The following is a 7,500-nucleotide window of genomic DNA, read 5'->3' as shown; positions in this document are numbered from 1 at the left end:
AACTCACTCAGTACGGCCAGTCCTCTCTTCTCCTCCACACAGACCCCTCGGATGTCCAGTGGGTGTCTGAATGACCCAACCTTTAGCTTCCGTCGTCAGAATTGTGGTATTCGTTGTCAACATTCACGTCTTCGCTTGCAATATTTTGATGATGGTAATTGGGGTGAAACGCTGTTGACGTCGTCTCTTTCGCCGTTCGTATGGAGAGAGTTAAGCCACCGCTCCGTGTCCAGCGATAAATCACACAGGCTCCGGAGCAGTGCTTAACTCTCTCCATACGAACGGCGAAAGAGACGACGTTAACAGCGTTTCACCCCAATTACCATCATCAAAATATTGCAAGCGAAAAGCTCTAATACTGAAGACGTGAATGTTGACAAAGAATACCACGATTCTGACGACGGAAGCTGAAGGTTGGGTCATTCAGACACCCACTGGACATCCGAGGGGTCTGTGTAGAGGAGAAGAGAGGACTGGCCGTACTGAGTGAGTTAACGCCTTCCTCAAACACATCTCTACTCTGCAAGTGGCGCCCGCAAGGCTCCCTCAATCCGCAACACATCACCTCAATATCCGTTTGTTTGTTTGTTTGTTTGTTTTTTGTTGTTGTTTTTTCGTCCCGGCATACAAATGGGCCACATGAGTTTACGCTTATTAAAAAAAAATCATAGATTAAGAAGAAGAAGAAGAAGAAGAAGAAGAAGAAGAAGAAGAGGGGTAGGAGGAGCAGAAGAAGGAGGAGCAGAAGAAGGAGGAGGAGAAGAAGAAGAAGAAGAAGAAGAAGAAGAAGAAGAGCAGGAGGAGGAGCAGAAGAAGAAGAAGAAGAGGAGGAGGAGAAGAAGAAGAAGAAGAGCAGGAGGAGGAGCAGAAGAAGAAGAAGGAGAGGAGGAGGAGGAGGAGGAGCAGAAGAAGAAGAAGGAGAAGGAGAAGAAGAAGACAAATCGATTTTTAAATACAAACGCAGTGTGTACAATCGAACAGGAAAAGGAAAGAGACTGGTAACAGAGGATGGGGGAAGGGGGCAAGGGGAGGTGGGTTGGGGGGTTGGGGTGGGGAGGGTGGTGCGAAGTTTCTGTTTCAAGGAGGCGTCAAAATGCGGGGACTGGTCCATACACGCTACACCAAATCTGCTATAGAACCAACCCCCATCCCACCCCCCACACCCCCCCAAAAAAAAGCGACAACAGAGCAACAAATGTCTGACCGACGCGCCAAAGACATGCTGGCTAAGCCTAGAGTATTCCCTAACACAATAGTTTATGAAAAGAAATCGTCATCAGAAACAGTGTGTTATCCGACAGCAGTTGAATTGCACAGCTGAAACGAAGACTAAAAAATGCACAATAATAAATTTGCGTTCAACTGACGCAAATGAGGATTCATTGAACAAAATTAATGGGTCAAATGAACAACATCAGACAGAAACTATAATCAATTATAAGTCATGTGAAACAGACGAGTATTGTCAAGCCTCAGGTCTGAGATACCGGAGTTGATAAGAGACGAGAAAGACAAGTTGAAGACAACAGAACAAGAAACAGAACAAGAGAAGACGCCAAAAAGGGAGAGGTAACAGAAAGGTGGGTGGACAGTGGCGGTGAGTGGGTGGGAGCAGGGGGGTACCATAATGAAATGGGGCGAGAGAGAGAGGGGGTGAGGGGAGTTATGGTGGTGGTGATAAGGAGGGTTGAGAGAGAGAGAGAGACAGAGACAGAGAGAGAGAGACAGAGATACAGAATGAGACAGAGAGACAGACATGGGGGGGGGGATAGAAAGACCCAGGCACACCGACAGATAAGGAGATATATTGGCAAACAGAGCGGGACAGAGAGAGAGAGAGAGAGAGAGAGAGAGAGAGAGAGAGAGAGAAACAGAGAGAGAGAGGCAGAGAGAGAGACAGAGACAGAGAGAGAGACAGAGACAGACACAGAGAGAGACAGACATAGAGAGAGAGAGGCAGAGAGACAGAGAGACACAGAGAGAGACAGAAGGGAGAAGATGAAGAGAAAGAGAGAGTGAGAGAACGGGGGAAATGAAGAGAAAGAGAGAGTGAGAGACGGAAGGGGGGAGATGGAGAGAAAGAGAGAGGGAGGGAGAGAGGGAAGGGAGTAGATGGTGAGAAAGAGAGAGGGAGAGACACAGAGAGGGAGAGAGAGAGAGGCAGAGAGAGAGTCAATGGCGAGAGGGACAGAGACACGGACAAGAGAATTCAGGACACGCAAAGGGAACTTCTTCTTCTGCGTTCACTCGTATGCACACGAGTGGGCTTTTACGTGTATGACCGTTTTTACCCCGCCATGTAGGCAGCCATACTCCGTTTTCGGGGGTGTGCATGCTGGGTATGTTTTTGTTTCCATAACCCACCGAACGCTGACATGGATTACAGGATTTTTAACGTGCATATTTGATCTTCTGCTTGCATATACACACGAAGGGGGTTCAGGCACTAGCAGGTCTGCATATATGTTGACCTGGGAGATCGTAAAAATCTCCACCCTTTACCCACCAGGCGCCGTCACCGTGATTCGAACCCGGGACACTCAGATTGACAGTCCAACGCTTTAACCACTCGGCTATTGCGCCCGTCGCAAAGGGAACAAGGTAGCAGACTGGAACAAGACTTTTAAAGCAAGAGGGAGGGGGAGAGGGGAGAGGGGTGGGGGGGTGGGGGGGGGGGGGTGAGGGAAAGAGAAGAGAGGAGAAAGAGAGGAGGTGTGGGGGAAAAGAAAGAACTGAAGCTGAACGACGCCGGTAATGAGACGAGGCAGCTCTGTCCGTGGTTTTTTTCTTTTTTTTCTTTTCTTTTCTAAAAAAACCCCCAATATTCCCAGCTGGTTCAGCTAGCAGCCTATTCGTACTCCGATATGTTTTTACCCTGGCTCTGTCTCCCTCTCTTGTCCTCCTTCTCATCGCTTCATCTGTTTCTTGTTCGTTTATTTATTTATAGTCTGTTCATCTAAGATGATGATATTAGACTGAAGTACCCATATTCTACAGGTTTAATCAAGCTGTTGAGAAAGGAAAGTGTGTGTGTGTGTGTGTGTGTGTGTGTGTGTGTGTGTGTGTGTGTGTGTGTGTGTGTGTGTGTGTGTGTGTGTTGTGGTTTTATCATCTGTTTCTCTCAATATCAATTATGTACTATTTAAACTATCCACACACACACACACACACATACACACACACACACTCTCTCTCTCTCTCTCTGTGTGTGTGTGTGTGTGTGTGTGTGTGTGTATGTGTGTGTGTGTGTGTGTGTGTGTGTATGAGTGTGTGTGTGTGTGTGTGTGTGTGTGTGTGTGTGTGTGTGTGTGTTTTATCTTTAACCCTTCTTTTGTTTCTTGTCTGTTACCAAACCCCCGTACTCTGCACAGAGTAACCTCGGGGTCTGTTAATGACCGACCCTCGGGGGTAAAGTGCAGCTGGTCAAACTAAACCCCTTCCCCATTTAAATTTTACCCCGCTCCAAATGGAGATCAGCTTGAAATGACCCGGTGGACGGGGTGTGTAAATTTAGCCCAGTTGTACCTGAACCTCTTCCCTATCAGTTTCAGTTTCAGTAGCTCAAGGAGGCGTCACTGCGTTCGGACAAATCCATATACGCTACACCACATCTGCCAGGCAGATGCCTGACCAGCAGCGTAACCTAACGCGCTTAGTCAGGCCTTGAGAAAAAAAAAGGTGAATAAATAATAGATAAGCTTACATAAATAAATAAATTAATAAACAAATAAATAATAATTATATATAAAAAAGGTAGTAGTAATGATAATAATAATAAAATAACAATAATAATAAATAAATAAATAAGACAACAATGATGATAAATAAGCAAATAAATGTAAAACATGAAGACACACATTCACACATACACCCACACATGCATAACAGATATGCACCAAACATCAATTCCCTATCAATCTGACATTAATTTTCAATGAAGGGGCAGGGAGGGGAAGATGGCATTTAATTTTAATCCAGATTGACACCCGTCAGATTCCACTAGTTGTACTGATCAAGTTCTCCCCTCCCCCCCCCCCCACCCCCCCCTCCTCAACACACAAACACCTTTGAAAGAAAGAGTTAGAGTTGTAATAGAGAGAAGACGTTGGTGGGGACGGAGGGTTGGGGTGGGGGGGGGGGGGGGGAGGGGTAAAGGCAAAACCACAACGACCCACTTTCCTTTCTCAACAGTTTGATTAAACCTGTAGAATATGGGTACTTTCCACTGGGGGGAATGGGGGGTGGGGGGGGGGGGGGGAGTCGATCTTGACCAGTGACAAATGACGCCGGGGAGGGGTGTCATTCAAGACAAAACCCTGAATGACGCCGGGGTGAAATACACCAGGGAGGGTGCAGACTAAGGCTCTCCCACCGGCAATACCATGCACGGAGCCAATTATACCAAACAACGGAGGTGCGGGGTCTTTTGGGGTTGGGGCCATCCGGCGTTTTCAGAACCGGCCCACTTAATTCGATGACCGACAAACAGACAGGTTAGGCAGGAAGACTGATTCAATTTGAACGGTGGCTTAGTGGTGATGCGCGCGTGTAGGAATCGAGGGTCCAAGGTTCGAGTCTCGTGTGTACAGATCAGGATTGGGTTGCATACGCAGCGCTGAATTTGGGCGTCGTCAATTAAGAATGTCCCCAGCTCCACGTTAACTTCCATACACTTAGGAACATTCTTTACGCTAAGCAAACTTAGCTCTGCAAAGGTCGCCTCATACAACCCGGCCCCAGAATTTTTACACCCTCCCTCCGCCACCGCCTCCATTAGACCTGGGTGCTAATCTTTCGGATGAGACGATAAACCGAGGTCCCGTGTGCTGATTGCACTGAAAGAACCCACGGCAGCGAAAGAATTGTTACTGGCAACATTGTGTCGTAAAGTTCATAATGGCAGTACGAAACAAATAAACTTGCAGACAACAAAAAGTAGCAAAGAGCGGGTGGGGTGGGGTGGGGTGGGGGATGTATAATACTATAGACTTGAACTAATGGCCACGTGCTTACTAGTGTGGTGCATTACCACTGGAGTAGCGCTCGATTAATACCAAGGGTGTATCATGTTGATAGAAGGTGGTGTTTGCGCGCGCGCTTGTGTGTGTGTGTGTGTGTGTGAGAGAGAGAGAGAGAGAGAGAGAGAGAGAGAGAGAGAGTGTGTGAGAGAGAGGGTGTGTGTGTGTGAGAGAGAGTGAGAGAGAGAGAGAGAGAGAGAGGGAGGGAGAGAGAGAGAGAGTGTGTGTGTGTGTATGTATGTGTATGTGTGCGCGCGCACACGCGCACTTGCACACAGGTGTCAGTCAATGTGTGCGCGTGTGGGGGGAAGGGTGCGCCTTTCGCTGCCTTCTCGATTTCAGTGTTAATGATTTACATAAATCTAAGAGTGGGGATGTACTTGGGCAAGACACTCTCCACTATAATCAAATTCTAGCCCAAATAGTCGGAACAGCAGTTGCCTCCTCTGCTGTTCTGATGGTCATAGACGGACACGACTGACTATCATATATATATAAATATATAAGGTAGGCCTGAAGGCCTGATCGTTGCGTTGGATCTATGCGACGAATAAAAGTATCTGCTCTTTTACTTATCCTTTTCTTTTTCTTTTCTTTTCTTTTCCCTTTTTTTTTTTTTTTTAGCAGAGATGGTGTAGCGTGTATGGATCAGTCTGCATGCTTTAACACCTCCCTGAAACTTAAAACTCAAAGGGGGGTGGACAGCCCGAGGCTATGTGGATTTTTTTTTTTTACCGGTTTCTACAGTACACCAACAGTTGGCATGGACGTCGATATCAAACGATGCTCGGCTGCTGTATGTTTGCATTAAAAAACATAAAACACACACACACACACACACACACACACACACACACACACACACACACACACACACAAGCACGATGTTAGCAAAAGTAACTAGGTTTCAACAGATCAATACAATGCAGCAAACACAAGGCGTAACAAGCTTTCATCCATCCGGAACGCCCGAACACGCGAAAACCGCACGTTCACACACACATATAAATATAAATATTTTATCATAAACACACAGACACACACACATGCTCGCGCAAGCACGCACGCGCACACACAAATACGAAAAGACCAGCAGTTACATGATTTCTCTGGAAACAACCCAGCAACGTATTTATCCTGAGAAAAGAGAGAGAGCGAAATTTAAAAAAGAAGAACAAGAAAAGTATGGAAAAAACAATAACAAAGAATCGACTGAAAGAGGAAAAAGCTGAAATCAATATCGAAGAGGGAAAAGGGTAAAACAGAGAAATGGAGAGATAGAGAGGGGTGAGAGAGAGAGGGGGGGAGAAAGGGAGAGAGAGAAAGGGAGAGAGAGAGAATGGAGAGAAGAGAGGTAGAGAGGGGGGGGGCAGAGAGAGGGGAGAGAGAGAGAGGGAGAGGAGAGAGAAGGAGAGGAGAGGGGGGAGAGGGAGAGAACAGAGAGAGGAAGGGGAGGGAGAGAGAGAAAGGGAGAGAGAGGGGGGAGAGAAGAGAGAGGGAGAGAGAAAGAGACAGAGAGAGAGGGGGAGAGAGAGGGAAAGAGAGAGAGGGGGAGAGAGAGGGAGGGAGAGAGAGAGAAGAGAGAGAGAGAGAAAGAGAGAGAGACAGAGAAAGAGAAATGGAAAGAGAGATAGAGATAGAGACAGAGACAGAGACAAAACGAAAATTTATTTTACCATCGTAATGAAATAAGCAAATACACATGCATTGTTCCTCCCAATCCTGGGGATATCAAAGAGACAGGAAAAAAGAGAGGTGTGTAGGGTTGGGCTACATCAAAAGAATACATGAACATAGAACTATTGACCAGAAAGATATCAGCAAAAAACCAAAACAACAACAACAGAGAGAGAGAGAGAGAGAGAGAGAGAGAGAGAGAAGGGAAAGAATCAGCGGCAGAGAGAAATGAGAGAGAAGAGAGAGAGAAGAGAGAGGGGAGCGAGAGAGAGAGAGAGAGAAGAGAGAGAGAAGAGAGAAAGGAGAGAGAGAGAGAGAGAGAGAGAGAGAGAGAGAGAGAGAGAAGAGAAGGGAGATAGAAGGAAGAGACAGAGAGAGAAGAGAGAGAGAACACAGAGGTAGAGAGAATGGCTGAATGCAATTATGAAACCTCACTCTCTCTCTCTCTCTCTGTCTCTGTCTCTCCCTCTCCAGATAGACAGATAAGATAGACAGACAGAATGATAACATCAATAAAACAAGGCAACGAAAGGAAAATAAAGCGAAAGGAGAAGAGAAATAGAACTCAGAAGACCTCAAAACGTATATATTTTCAATTCAATAATTAAGATTTTAAGCATGGACTATTCTTCCAATCTGTCCTTGCTAATCTACATCAGTTTACAACAGCACACACATATTTGAAGGAAATGAACTATACTTTCAATATGTCTTTGCTAATCTACATCAGTTTACAATAACACACACATATTTGAAGGAAATGAACTATACTTTCAATATGTCCTTGCTATTCTACATCAGTTTA

General features: G+C 46.0%; 1 protein-coding gene across 1 annotated transcript in view; it reads right to left on the bottom strand.

The window, feature by feature from the left end:
* Positions 1 to 7,500, bottom strand: part of LOC143276155 (band 7 protein AGAP004871-like) — a 65,844-nt gene that overhangs the window by 38,230 nt on the left and 20,114 nt on the right. The window lies entirely within an intron of this gene.

The sequence above is a fragment of the Babylonia areolata genome, chromosome 31 (genome assembly GCF_041734735.1).
Source record: "Babylonia areolata isolate BAREFJ2019XMU chromosome 31, ASM4173473v1, whole genome shotgun sequence".
Classification (NCBI taxonomy): domain Eukaryota; kingdom Metazoa; phylum Mollusca; class Gastropoda; order Neogastropoda; family Buccinidae; genus Babylonia; species Babylonia areolata.
This window is presented reverse-complemented; position numbering and strand designations above follow the sequence as displayed.